We start from the raw sequence: 15353 nt of genomic DNA on the forward strand, positions 1-15353 counted from the left end.
CATATGTTTTCTCCTGAAATGCATTGATATATCTTCAGAATAAATTGTACTACTCATTTCGTTCTTATATTATTTTTTATTTTATTTTCTTCACTTTAAATTTGATAAATGGATTTGAAATTATTCAATTTGCCAATAATAACAACTTTTCCAAACATTAGTTTGAATACTTCTACTTTACCTTCACTACAATTAAAAACGATTAAATTTCCTTGAAATCCGTCGAGGTTAAATGAACAAAGTTCTTCACATCTATTATTCTTCGCATTCAAATCATTCTACATAGAATGGCTCAAATCATTCTATCTAGAAATACTTTCTTCTTTCACTTAGCTGTCACTTTTATTTCATTTTTCTGGTTTTTTGAAAATTTTCTACAATTTCAAATTCCTTAAATGAATGAGCTTTCAAAATATATTTATTTATCACTTCTTTTCTTTTATTAATTTAATTTTTGTCCAAATGGTGGAATTATTTCATTGACTGACAAAATTAGATATTGGAAACATGATTATAGAATTAATTTTCAATTGGGAAAGAAAAAATGCTTATTTGTTATTCCAGCTTTTAATTATAACCATTAAAATTGGCTGACATATAAACTATTTTTCCGCTGAGATTACTTTACCCTTCATTAAAGTTTTCTTCTGAGCTGTTTAATTAAACATTGATTAGAAAAATTTGCATTTCATTTTCTCAATTCCTACCCAGCTTCGTCTTAGTATTTCGGGAGTGGCGATTAAGAAATGTATTGCAGAAAAATTTATCAGTAGTAGTAACAGTAAAGAGGAACAGTAACAGAAGCGTTTGAATAGTTGAATGTGTGGGGAATGACGGCAATTGTATTGTGATTTATCGATGGTAGTTTGTGAGTAGAAATATCAGTGGAACGGAAATGTAGTTGAGAAAGAAAGGAAAAGACTATCACTAAAAGTTTTGTTTCTTGTTGAGCATTTATTTCCTAAACAATATATTTTTTATATTTCTTAAAGTGGTTAGGCACCAAGCAGGCAGAATCATTACTGCGCCGGACCATATGTTTAGAGGCATTTTCTCTGTCTTTAAGTTATGAATTGAAATATCGCTGAAGTCGACTTTGCCGTTCATCCTTTTGGGATTATATCGACCCCAGTGGAGCACTGGGGTCGATATAATCTTCCAAAATTGCTGGCCTTGGGTCAAAACTTGAAAGTAATAATTCTTAAAATGGTGGATTGGTTGAATCGTCAATTCAGCGAACAAAATAACTTGTGATGCTTAGTTACAACCTTTTGACACTGAGTTCAAATTATGTTGAGAACAATTTTGCCGTTCATCATTTTGAGGTCAATAAATAAGTACCGTAAATCCTCGTGTATAATCCGCATTTTTTTCCAAAATTTAAAGGTCAAAATCCCTAGTGCGTACTATATACGAGGTTAAAAATGAAAAATATTTTCTAAGCAATGTCCGAGTCTCTATTTGCTGTCTGGCAATGTTTATTCAGACGCATTTTGTGATGTCGAGCGCGAAAATACCTTAAGCTAAGCCTGAAAGCAATGAAGTCATAAAAGAATAATCCATAACTTGCAGTAAGCAACATTTATTAAAATAAAAGTATTCAGAACACAGAATAACATGTAACAAAAACAATTTGCAAACATATTTACATTCCCATTATTGTATTACGCATGCGCGGAAGTGTTTGTTCGACTAGGTGCTGCTGGCTTAATTACGCACGACTCAGGTTAGAGAAGTGGTGCGTATTATACACAAGGTTTAGGTTTTTCAGAGGTAGAACCCTCTAAATATCCCCTGCGTATCATACTCAAGGGTGGACTATACTCGAGGATTTACGGTACATGTTAAGTACTGACGTGTTGATATAATCAGACATTTCTAGCCTTGCACCTAAATACGAAACAATATTTTTAGGATGGTGTCTAGTTAATAAAAAAGTAAAAGATGCAAACATTTTGACGGATGTACATATTTCCATGATGAAAACCGAAGATACTAAAGTAAAGTGATGTTGTGCAAGTGTCTTTATGAGATCTCTTATCTTCCAGACAAGAAGCAAGTCCTTTTCTATATTCAGGGTTCACATGGAATTAATTGTTATATCATAAGAAGGTCAAGCAGATTCGAAACCGAATCGACAAATTGCCAAATAAAAGTTACGACGCATTAACAACCATTTCACGTGATCGGCCGATAAACTGACCAATCAGAATCGAGCCATTACATGATGCAATCTCTTTCCAGGGTGTCGAAGACAACTGGGAGACGTGCGACCCCACTTTTGCCAGGGATATTTGCGCAGAGGCCGGCGGATTCATTTCACATATCTCACCTCAGGGTGTTGGAAATCGCAGCCATGTAAACCATATTCTCATTTTCAGCGTTTAACATTTGTTTTGATAATTTCTTATGCACTCGAGCAGAGCAGCTACGGTATTGCAGTCATGAATTTAGCATGATTTATCTACAGTTTTGACAGCGTATTCACACAACCCATTTAACCAACGGTTTGTCGTAGCTACAGACATGTCTTATTCAGTGTGTATGCTTTTGTTGTATCATTAATTCAAGACCAAAGATGGAAAATGTTTTGTGTGATGAATAAAGTTTTTGTTGATTGTTTACGAGTGTTGTAAAGCATTTATACGCAGCCAGAACCACTAGCACCGCCAAATCCTTCATTCAATGACCCACAGGATAATCGGTAACCACCTCGTGACGAAGGCATTAAATCAAATTTGATTAGGTTTATTGAAGAACAATTACATTTATTATGAAAACCAAATTACAAATATTAAAGAAATATATACATGCGTGAAAAAAATATACCATAATGTATCTAATTAGTTAACAATAAAGATCAGAAGCTTCTGTAAATATTAAATTTTGTACTAACCGACATTAGAAACGAATAAAATACATTATCTAGATCCAGTTAGATATAAAACTTACACCTTTATTTGAAAATATAAGAGAGAATACAAACTCGACCATACTGGATAATGAAGAACTTTAAAAAACTAAAAACACAATCGAGGATAAGACTGATGTGCTACTGAACCTAAAGCTATGCTAAAGAACAGGTCACAAAGGTCAACATACCAACGACTACAGGAACGTCACAATAACAAGTTTATCTAAATAAGTATAGATATCAATCCTCGCTTTCTCCATTGGGAATCATAATGGCTTCGATGTCAAGCAGTTACATTCAGCTCCGTTGTTCATTAAATAGTGAAATGTAATACGTGAAGCACGCTCTACATGATAGAGTTCAGACGTTATGCGGGTGGAGTCTTCGACTTGAGGGTGGAGTCTTCGACTGAGGGTGGAGTCTTCGACTTGGCCTGAGCATGGACTCAAACCCAAATGAAATGAAATGTGTGCGTGTGTGTGTGTGTGTGTGTGTGTGTGCAAATTACATATTCAAAAGCTGAATTTGTCATCCCTGAAAGGCTGCATATTTAGGTGAACAACACGTGATTGTATATGATTGTATGTTCCTAAAACAGCTCACCATAGATATTTATGGCGTGACATATGGTCATTCACTTCTAGGATCGAAAGTTAATGAGTTGTACGACGAGTGACATGTGCATAATATGTCATTATCGTTCGTCTGTCGTTGGCGACAATGGCCAAGAACATCACATGGAAGAAGATGACGGGGCACGGTGTGTCCGGCTGTAGCCTATCAGTCCGGTGTGTGCCCAGAAAGTCCTGCCGCTGGCCAAGCACTGATCGTCTGCTGGGACTGAAGGCAGACGGTTGGCTCTGGACTTACACAGTTCGCATCTTCGTTGTGCCCCTGCATTCCTGTTTTTACGTAGGAGGTGGAATTTCTGCTGGTACGCTTCACTAGGCAGGGAGGTCCAGTACATGTATTTCCGAGGTGTCGGGGTTGATCTCAAGGCTCTTTAGTGAGGCTTTGAGTGTGTCCACTTTGCGTGCGCCTGCTTTCCGCCAGTTCTCAGTGAAACAGTCTCTTGGAGAGGCTGGAGTAGGACATTCGCACAAGGTGCCTACCTGACTTGCCCTCTCCCCAGTTGTGTGTATGCATGGACCAAAACATGAAGGCCTTGTCAACTTAATCTTTACGATAAATTTGATCCTACTATCTGTATACACCAACGGTTAATGCTAAATTGATATTTTAAAAAATTGAATGACATTACTTTCACACATACGCACACATATACACATATATATACACACATATATAATTATAATACATACATGCATATATATATATATATATATATATTATATATATATATATATATATATATATATATATATATATATATATATGGAGAGAGAGAGAGAGAGGGATGCGTAAGATATTTGAGGACAGATTTATGTTCATAAAAAAACATATAATAACAGATAATAACTTTATCAAAAAAATGCAATGAGAATGAAAATAAATCTTTTCAGCTTGCTTCATCAGCTGCTTCTATATGAGATCTAAATCCTCTACATGCTCGAATCAAGTGAACCTGATTCCTTTTGCGCATTACTCTGACTATGGCCACTTTCAAAGAATGTTTGGTGCTTCAGGTGTGTTCATTGACCTCTTTCTCTCGACAACGCTCCACATGTCCAATAGATTGAGATCTGGGGAATTAGGAGACCAAATGCTAGGGGTTACGTGATCGTGAAAATTTTCAGCCATCCATTCCTGTTTTACTAGAGTCATGGGTGATAGTGCAGAGTCTTCTTGAAACACTTATAGCCTTTCTATCCATATACATTTTCTATCCAGGGCTTAACAATTACGTCCAGGACCTAAGGCCTTGTGGAAAGAAGTAAGGAAGCATCACATGTCTTTCATTGTTGAGAAACCCTAAAACCATGACAGTTGCAGGAAATGTTTTGCGCATAACACTTTAAATTTCAGAAGGATTTGCACATAACCATCTGTCGTTTCTTCTGTTAACGTTTTGATCTTGGTCGAAGTTATTCTCGTTTGAGAAAAACCAAATCAAATCTTCTGCTGGATTTTTCAGTTTAAGAGCCTTTTAGATCTGATGTAATGATTTTGTTTGTCTTTCCTGACAGATTGACCTTTCCTTATCATATAAGACTTATATCTGTTGTCTTCATGGACATTTCTGATTGTTCCTTCTGACATATGGAGATCTTTTGCTATTGACCCCATGGACTTTCAGGGATTGTAATCAATGGTATGTTGAACTTGCTGGATAAATTCAAGTGTCCTGATAATCTCAGAGCTTTTAGAATGCTTTTTATGCTTTGATGCTGGTGATACGTTACCATCTTCAGTCTCTATCTCCTTGCAAACTTTGTAGACGAAATATCAGGAAACTTTTAAAAATCGAGATATTTCTAAATCCCTATACTCAACATTTATAACCACAATAACAGCATGCCTCTTCATGTCTTGAGTAAGCTGAGGGTCTGCCATTATTATTTTCTGAAACAAAGTTTATACAGAGTTAGGAAAATATGCAGCAATGACTCCCAAAAAGGTATGTCCTCAAATACCTTACGTACCCTGTATATATATATATATATATTATATATATATATATATATATATATGTGTGTGTGTGTGTGTGTGTGTATGTGTGTGTGTGTGTGTTTATATATATATGTGTATATGTATATATATATATATATATATATATATATGTGTGTGTGTGTGTGTGTGTTTATATATATATATGTATATGTATATGTATATATGTATATATATTTATGTATATATGTATATATATATATATATATATATACACTCACAGAGAAAAGCGTCATCCAATACGCTATTATCTCTTAACTTATCTTAATATCTATTGGTTTACTTAAGTATATTTCATGTTTCATTTATTATGTTCCACTCACTTCCTTAAAGAATTGCTGGTTTTCTGTCTAAATCAGAAATAGTTAATTTTGTACAAAATGGTGAAATAAGCTGACATCCATTACTCGCAAATTATCTTGTAGTTATAACCCGTCTTAGTTTATATGTCCAGTACTGAGTATGTATCAGGAACAAGACACACGTAAACTAAAGTTGTCTTCTTGAATCATACTGACTTACAGGGGCCGGTGTCCCGGTTTCATGACGTATAAATTCTCCACCTGGATGGGGCGGCGGTCCCTCATAGGATTGCTAATTTTTGCCATCTGAGCAGACTGAAGCAACGTGAAATGAAGTGTCTAGCTCAAGAACACAACGCGTTGCTCGGTCTTTGAATTGAAACCACAACCTAACGATCATGAGTCTTGCACCCTGACCTCCACGAATAAGACACATGAAGAATGACGACTGGAGATACAAATCTGCTGCAATATGGTATTTTAAATTTTAGGTAAGAAATATTTAATCTCTAAAGTTGAAGCTAATTATTAGCTTATTAACAAGTAATCTCAAATATTTAAACATTTAATCAATTGTTCAGTTTTCTTCTACTGTAATATTTCCACTACACAATTAAACAGCAGTCTACATACTTTTAGTATATGTAAGCATCAATTTCATGTTTCCATACTTAAAGAAATCACCTCCAGCACATCTTGGCCTATCATGCATGGGAAGCATGAAATCATAATTAGCTTCTTAATTACGGAATGCTTTTATTAATTATTCCACAAGCAAGTTGTTATGCGTATCTTTTATATGAAATTCAACCAAGCCTTATATTTTTTAAATAAGTATCCAAATTGAATTGCATTTCAATAGTTCTCTGCAACTGAGATATTTTCTCCACAGCAATGGAAGAACGTCTGAGAAATGTTCTATCTCAAGTGAAAATTCACTGAAACAGACGACATCTTGCTATCTGTTTCAATGCTTGTCGTAGAAATATTTTTTTCATAGCATACTCTCACATGTTATAAGCTGTCAAAATTATGCGTGGTATGCAATAAATAGAATATCTGTTAGAACGTCGGAAAATATGTAGTAGTATTTCCTCAGGTTCTGAGTTCAAATCTCAGGCAGACTAACTTTGCCTTTCATCCTTTCGGAATGACTAAAATAAAATACCAGTCAAGTAGTGGGGATGATAGTATCAAGGATACTTCCCTCTGGAAAATTGCTGGCAATGTGCCTAAATGATGATGATGATCCTCCTCATCCACATCATCATCATCATCATCATCTCCGTCTCGTCATAATCATTATCATCATCGCCGTCATCGTTGCCAACATCACCACCATCATCTCTCTTCCCTTCCTCCTCCTCCTCCTCCTCACCATCATCAGTTTCAGTTATAATCACCACTATTACTATCATTATTATTATCCTCATCCTCACCATTTTTAATTCTTCTGTACATCATAGATCTTAATGACCGGAATGGCAACTGACTGTCACTGCAGTCTCAAGATTTCACGCAGTAAGTATTCATCTCGAAATATATGTGCTTTCAGGCAATCCTGATTGGTGAGCTGAGTTTGTAATGGATTTTCTTGTCGTCATTAACGAGATTTCAGCCTTTTGTGGGTGAAGGTTGATTCACTATCCCCATTATGCCTAGTTTTTCTCTAAAACATTAATATTTTGACCTCTAGTTCTTAATATTGCCAATTTCAAGAAATCCCATTTTGCCACATGCCAAATTATTTCATCGAACGTTGAAAATTGCTGAAAATAAGTAAAGTATCTAATTCCATCACACACGCATGTCAATAGCAAGGTTTATACATTTATTCTATCATAACAAATGTCTTTATACGAAAATGGAGCTAAGATGGAAAATGGGAAGCAAGAGTTTAACTTTGTTTTAGCTGATGCCTCATATTTCGGTTTTTGTAATCAAGTAAGGTGTCCCTTGAGAAAGGTAAGTTGTTTCTACCAAGCAGTTGACAAAACTTCATATCAAGAATTATAGGAAGTTAAAAAACAAATGCTTCGCCATTCCTTGCTTATTTGTTAACTTAGTAATTACTTTCAATCCATTCCGGAGTACAAAACTGAATGAAAAAAGCTGTTAAGATATTAATTAATTGTTGACTTTAAGAATAATGCAAAGCAATTCACGCAAACAAGATATAGTAACCAAGTTAGATTTATGCAGGTAAGTTGTTTTTCTACTTATTCCCAAATTGTAAGTTCAATCTGCATTAATGCAACTGTGATGTCACAGCCTTTTGGCAGGTAACTCTACTTACAACAATTTGCTGGCTAACAAACTAGTTATACACCAATTTTACATTTCCCGACTGGGGACTGAAAGTACGTAATTTGTGATAAAACTATTATGGCAATGTAAATTTCTAGATAAATGGACGCACACTCATACACAGCTCTACACAAAAAAAATGATAAAACATGGAAAAATGGAATACTAGAAGTATTACGAAGGTAAATATGAAAACTCAGCATTCTCAGAAACCATTTGCAGACTGTTCATCAAAGAGGCAATTTATCTTTAAAAATCGATTTTGATTATTAAAACATTCGGAAATATATACCAAGACATTTATCTTAAATTAAAAATAACTAAATTAATAAACAAAAAGATATTCATTTTCTATTTATTTATTGTCTTGTATATATTCTACCTTGTAGGAATATTAATTACAAAACACACATACATGTTGACTTTTATTGAATAAAATAGGTTTATCTCTGATTAATCAATCTTGCAGTACAAAACTAGGTGAATGTGTTCTTCAGTGTGACACAACATGTTTCTATTACAAAACAGATAACATTCAAAATTTAATAACATTTCCAGCTTCACACTAATATCCCAATAAGTAGAATATTCCCCACAAACGGATGTTCTTCATTTTCAATTTGAATCAATGAAACTAAAATAAAATGTAGTGTATATAAAATACACTGTATACAGTGTGGCTTGTTAGAATGTACAATTGATGATGTCTAATAGGAAGACGAAGTGTCATGGTGATTTTAAACCATCTGTCTTTACATTAAACGTATTAAGGAATTGTTTGCAGTTGTCACAATACATGGTCTTGGCATAAAATCATGCTATGTTCCGTAGTAGATTATAGCTACAATACTAAACACCGTTATACATATGTATAGCTATCTATATCTATATATGTGTGAATACACACACACATATATATGCATATATATATATATATATATATATGTGTGTGTGTGTGGTGTGTGTGTGTGTGTGTGTGTGTGTGTGTGTGTATATATTTGTGTGTGTGTGTAAATGGCCTGAATCATTGTCAAAACTGATTAAGGGGCACGAAGGAATGCAGAACCCTTCTTGCATTAACTCTGTGTATGAAACTGAAGTCATTTTGATATAATCTTTGCTTTGTATACACCCAATAGATTAAGTACCAGTAAGATTAGACATGTGAAAGCACATGGTTTAGTTGTTACGGACATAGGTTAGGCTGGGTTACGGATGGTTAGGCTGGGTGTTTGATTCTCGGATCTACCAGCACATGGTTCCCTTGACTTAATTTTTATTGTGCCAGTACACGTCACTGAAAATAAGTACTAATCATACCTGGATGGAGTTTCCTATGATGGACTGGCTTTCAATGCAGACGTAAGGGATTCTCTTGCTCTCAGCCTAAATGCCTTGAAAATTCCAATAAGTTTTGGCGCAACGAGTCTGTAAGCATGACGCAAATATAAAAATATCATTAGATCTATTTAATCCATTTTACACTTTTCCACACGAAAAATAGATTCGTCCCCAGTGAAAATAATTGAATATACTTCACCTGCTCTAAAAGGGGTCACAAGAATATCCAAAGATTCCAAAATGTGAATTGGTATCAGAAAGTTTAAATTGATAGTCTGCTTTTAATGTGATGTTGTATTCTTGGAAAGATAGCACCGAGTTGCATATATCTTACATAAAATATACACGCCAGCCTATCTTTGAGAGAACAGCATAGTATGAAAATGGCATTTATGCCGTTCATGTAGAAAATGGTGTGAAAACGAAAGATAATTACCTGCTCTGAAATCCATTAGAACTCATAAAAAGGAATGATTAAATAAACATTTTATTCAGTTTATCAACTCTAGACGTATGGAATATAAATCTAACTCTTTTAGTATTCAAACCCAGATGCATGAAAACCCCGAATATAAAATACACAGTATGGCTCATAGTTTCTTTCTTACTTATTTTTGCCGTTTCGCGTTTTTATAACAAATAAAAGAGAAACAAAAACAGGAGTCAACATCATAGATCAATTTAGATGATTTTACTTCAATACTGACATAGAAAGCATTTCAAAGACTTCAACAGTGTTTGCTCAATTTTGTTTTACGTTTTTAATAAAAAATCAAAAAATGCTTAAAGCTTCTTACTATGTCCAGTTCAATTCCACCGGCACAAAAAGAATATAAAACAAAATAATAACCATAAAAAAGAAACATAAATGTGTCATGTCTTAACAAATGTTAGTAGCATGCAATCAGAGATATCTATATTGTAGCATAGATGCATTGATTTTCGTACATGTCACATTTAAGCATAGCTGAAAGCTCTGGTCTCAGAGATGTGATTAGATGCATGTCTGTTGGTTCAGTATGTCTGCGCATTCATCAATCTATTTATTACAGTAAGCATCGAAAGAGGTGCTCAAGTTTGCTCAACTGGTTGATTTCCTTATTTACATCAATAATTGTTAGTCAGTCTCCTTTACGTATCTCGATTCTATTTTAAGTGATATTTGCCAAATTGCCGATTCAATCAGGCTCTCTTTCAATTGATAGCAACGCAGGAGATGAATTGTAAAATGCCGCTTCCTCTGCTTTAATGCATGATTTCATGTAGCAATCAACAGATTGTTACAAAGACTTTGCGTTATTCAACAAAATATCTGTGTGGATGTCGTAGTGTGTGTGTGTGCGTTTATATAGTATGTGTTCATAATTTTGTATAAGTATGTACTTGCATATGTATACGTATGTATTTATAGAAATACCACACACTCACACACACACAATACAAATATCGGTATATCTATCTGTCCTTTTAACTATTTATTTCTCACTCATTTTCTCACTCTTTCACTATATCCCTCACTCTCTCTTTCGCTTTCTCCCCTCTCTCTCTATATATATATACATACACACATACATATATGCATAAGTATAATATCTTTGCTCATACGCATTACTGTACACATACATCAACACAGATACAAGAAGCCATGCATGCACACATATACAACATCTTTATATGTATATATATATATATATATATATAATGATAGATAAATATACGTATAATATATATATATATATATATATATATATATTATACATATGTGTTGTGTGATGCATCCATGTGTGGTGTTTAAATATAGTGATAGGTGTGTACAACTATAAATACACAAACACGCGCACACACACACAATATATATATATGTATGTCTGTATGTAAATATACTTATATACATACATGAGTGTGAAAAACTATGTGCAAGTGGTACCGAATACACGTTTTTATATATATTGATGTTTTATAATCTAAATGTACACACATGCACACACGCACAGAAGTACTTATGGCGATGAACATAAGTAAATATATATATATTATATATATATATATATATATATATATATATATATATTTTCAATTAGTCAATTTAGGGTAGCAAAAAAATTCAATAGAAATTTATCCGCAACCAGCGGCCTGGTGAAAAAGAGAAAATAGTCATCGACTAAATATATAAATATAACGATTTAGGAGTGACCCCAACAGGTCACTCGTCCACCAGAAAGAGCAGCCATAACTCACACCGCCAAGTATTATTAATTCAGAAATTAGGTGAAAATTTAAAACATTTACCCTAATTCATCTTTTAGACGTTGCACACGTTTCTGTGTCATTAATGATTAAATTAGCTTAATTAAATTAAATTAAGCCAATCTATCTACCATAGGTTACACTTCATCAGTAAAGACCTGGGAGAGACAAATATACACGAGGCGTCTGTATCGACCTACGGGATATCTGACTTAAAATTTTCAAGACTGACGTATTCGCGCCAAACTTATCAACAGTAAATATAAACTGCCGATTCAATCTCAGAATTATTCAGAAAATTATCAATTAGTCAATTTAGGGTAGCAAAAAAATTCAATAGAAATTTATCGCAACCAGCGGCCTGGTGAAAAAAAGAAAATAGTCATCGACTAAATATATAAATATAACGATTTAGGAGTGACCCCAACAGGTCACTCGTCCACCAGAAAGAGCAGCCATAACTCACACCGCCAAGTATTATTAATTCAGAAATTAGGTGAAAATTTAAAAACATTTACCCTAATTCATCTTTTAGACGTTGCAACGTTTCTGTGTCATTAATGATTAAATTAGCTTAATTAAATTAAATTAAGCCAATCTACCATAGGTTACACTTCATCAGTAAAGACCTGGGAGAGACAAATATACACGAGGCGTCTGTATCGAAGCCTACGGGATATCTGACTTAAAATTTTCAAGACTGACGTATTCGCGCCAAACTTATCAACAGTAAATATAAACTGCCGATTCAATCTCAGAATTATTCAGAAAATTATCAATTAGTCAATTTAGGGTAGCAAAAAAATTCAATAGAAATTTATCGCAACCAGCGGCCTGGTGAAAAAGAGAAAATAGTCATCGACTAAATATTAAATATAACGATTTAGGAGTGACCCCAACAGGTCACTCGTCCCCAGAAAGAGCAGCCATAACTCACACCGCCAAGTATTATTAATTCAGAAATTAGGTGAAAATTTAAAAACATTTACCCTAATTCATCTTTTAGGACGTTTGCAACGTTTCTGTGTCATTAATGATTAAATTAGCTTAATTAAATTAAATTAAGCCAATCTACCATAGGTTACACTTCATCAGTAAAGACCTGGGAAGACAATATACACGAGGCGTCTGTATCGAAGCCTACGGGATATCTGACTTAAAATTTTCAAGACTGACGTATTCGCGCCAAACTTATCAACAGTAAATATAACTGCCGATTCAATCTCAGAATTATTCAGAAAATTATCAATTAGTCAATTTAGGGTAGCAAAAAAATTCAATAGAAATTATCGCAACCAGCGGCCTGGTGAAAAAGAGAAAATAGTCATCGACTAAATATATAAATATAACGATTTAGGGTGACCCCAACAGGTCACTCGTCCACCAGAAAGAGCAGCCATAACTACACACCGCCAACACCGCCAAGTATTATTAATTCAGAAATTAGGTGAAAATTAAAACATTTACCCTAATTCATCTTTTAGACGTTGCAACGTTTCTGTGTCATTAATGATTAATTAGCTTAATTAAATTAAATTAAGCCAATCTACCATAGGTTACACTTCATCAGTAAAGACCTGGGAGAGACAAATATACACGAGGCGTCTGTATCGAAGCCTACGGGATATCTGACTTAAAATTTTCAAGACTGACGTATTCGCGCCAAACTTATCAACAGTAAATTTGGCGCGAATACGTCAGTCTTGAAAATTTTAAGTCAGATATCCCGTAGGCTTCGATACAGACGCCTCGTGTATATTGTGTCTCTCCCAGGTCTTTACTGATGAAGTGTAACCTATGGTAGATTGGCTTAATTTAATTTAATTAAGCTAATTTAATCATTAATGACACAGAAACGTTGCAACGTCTAAAAGATGAATTAGGGTAAATGTTTTTAAATTTTCACCTAATTTCTGAATTAATAATACTTGGCGGTGTGAGTTATGGCTGCTCTTTCTGGTGGACGAGTGACCTGTTGGGGTCACTCCTAAATCGTTATATTTATATATTTAGTCGATGACTATTTTCTCTTTTTCACCAGGCCGCTGGTTGCGATAAATTTCTATTGAATTTTTTTGCTACCTAAATTGACTAATTGAAATTTTCTGAATAATTCTGAGATTGAATCGGCAGTTTATATTTACTGTTGATAAGTTTGGCGCGAATACGTCAGTCTTGAAAATTTTAAGTCAGATATCCCGTAGGCTTCGATACAGACGCCTCGTGTATATTTGTCTCTCCCAGGTCTTTACTGATGAAGTGTAACCTATGGTAGATTGGCTTAATTTAATTTAATTAAGCTAATTAATCATTAATGACACAGAAACGTTGCAACGTCTAAAAGATGAATTAGGGTAAATGTTTTTAAATTTTCACCTAATTCTGAATTAATAATACTTGGCGGTGTGAGTTATGGCTGCTCTTTCTGGTGGACGAGTGACCTGTTGGGGTCACTCCTAAATCGTTATATTTATATATTTAGTCGATGACTATTTTCTCTTTTTCACCAGGCCGCTGGTTGCGATAAATTTCTATTGAATTTTTTTGCTACCCTAAATTGACTAATTGATAATTTCTGAATAATTCTGAGATTGAATCGGCAGTTTATATTTACTGTTGATAAGTTTGGCGCGAATACGTCAGTCTTGAAAATTTTAAGTCAGATATCCCGTAGGCTTCGATACAGACGCCTCGTGTATATTTGTCTCTCCCAGGTCTTTACTGATGAAGTGTAACCTATGGTAGATTGGCTTAATTTAATTTAATTAAGCTAATTTAATCATTAATGACACAGAAACGTTGCAACGTCTAAAAGATGAATTAGGGTAAATGTTTTTAAATTTTCACCTAATTTCTGAATTAATAATACTTGGCGGTGTGAGTTATGGCTGCTCTTTCTGGTGGACGAGTGACCTGTTGGGGTCACTCCTAAATCGTTATATATATATATATATATATATATATATATATATATATATATATATATACATATATGTATATATACATTTATATATATATATACATATATATATACATATGTATACATATATATATATATACATACACACCATATATATTATAATACATACATACATACATATATTATTTTCGAAACTAGATACATACATAGAATTGTTTATACATCTGTTTAAGTATATATAAAAGAATATGTAGACACGTGAAGGAATATACATATACTATAATCATATACATTGTTTCAAAGTTTCTATTAAAATTATGATGCATAACAACATATACATGCATGCATACATACGTATACATATATATGTATATGTATGTATATATGTATATATATATATATATATATATGAGTGTGTCTGTGTGTATGTATATAAACATATATATTGTATGTAGAAGAGAAGATAAAAAAATGGTAGATAGTTCCTTTCTTCAATAAATAAATATATAAATGTAAATAAAAGACATCGCCCAAACCGTTAAGTAGGAAATCAATAACTGTGTGATAAATGGTGAAATAATTCATATTATTACAAAAGTTGTCACAGGCTAGTTGGTATTCCATAGAAACGGTGTTTATTTAATGATATATATGTGTGTGTGTGTGTGTATGCGCGTGTGCGTGTGTGTGTTTC

At 33.7% G+C, this 15353-nt stretch overlaps 1 long non-coding RNA gene across 1 annotated transcript in view; it reads left to right on the forward strand.

Moving 5' to 3' along the window:
• LOC118765785 overlaps nucleotides 1-3940 on the forward strand; it is a 265208-nt gene extending 261268 nt beyond the window's left edge. Inside the window, exon 3 of the long non-coding RNA XR_005001663.1 lies at nucleotides 3893-3940. This is a non-coding gene — a long non-coding RNA (uncharacterized LOC118765785). The remainder of the gene's footprint in view (nucleotides 1-3892) is intronic.
• Nucleotides 3941-15353: the final 11413 nt, after the last annotated feature.

Source organism: Octopus sinensis, linkage group LG13 (genome assembly GCF_006345805.1).
Source record: "Octopus sinensis linkage group LG13, ASM634580v1, whole genome shotgun sequence".
Classification (NCBI taxonomy): Eukaryota; Metazoa; Mollusca; class Cephalopoda; order Octopoda; family Octopodidae; genus Octopus; species Octopus sinensis.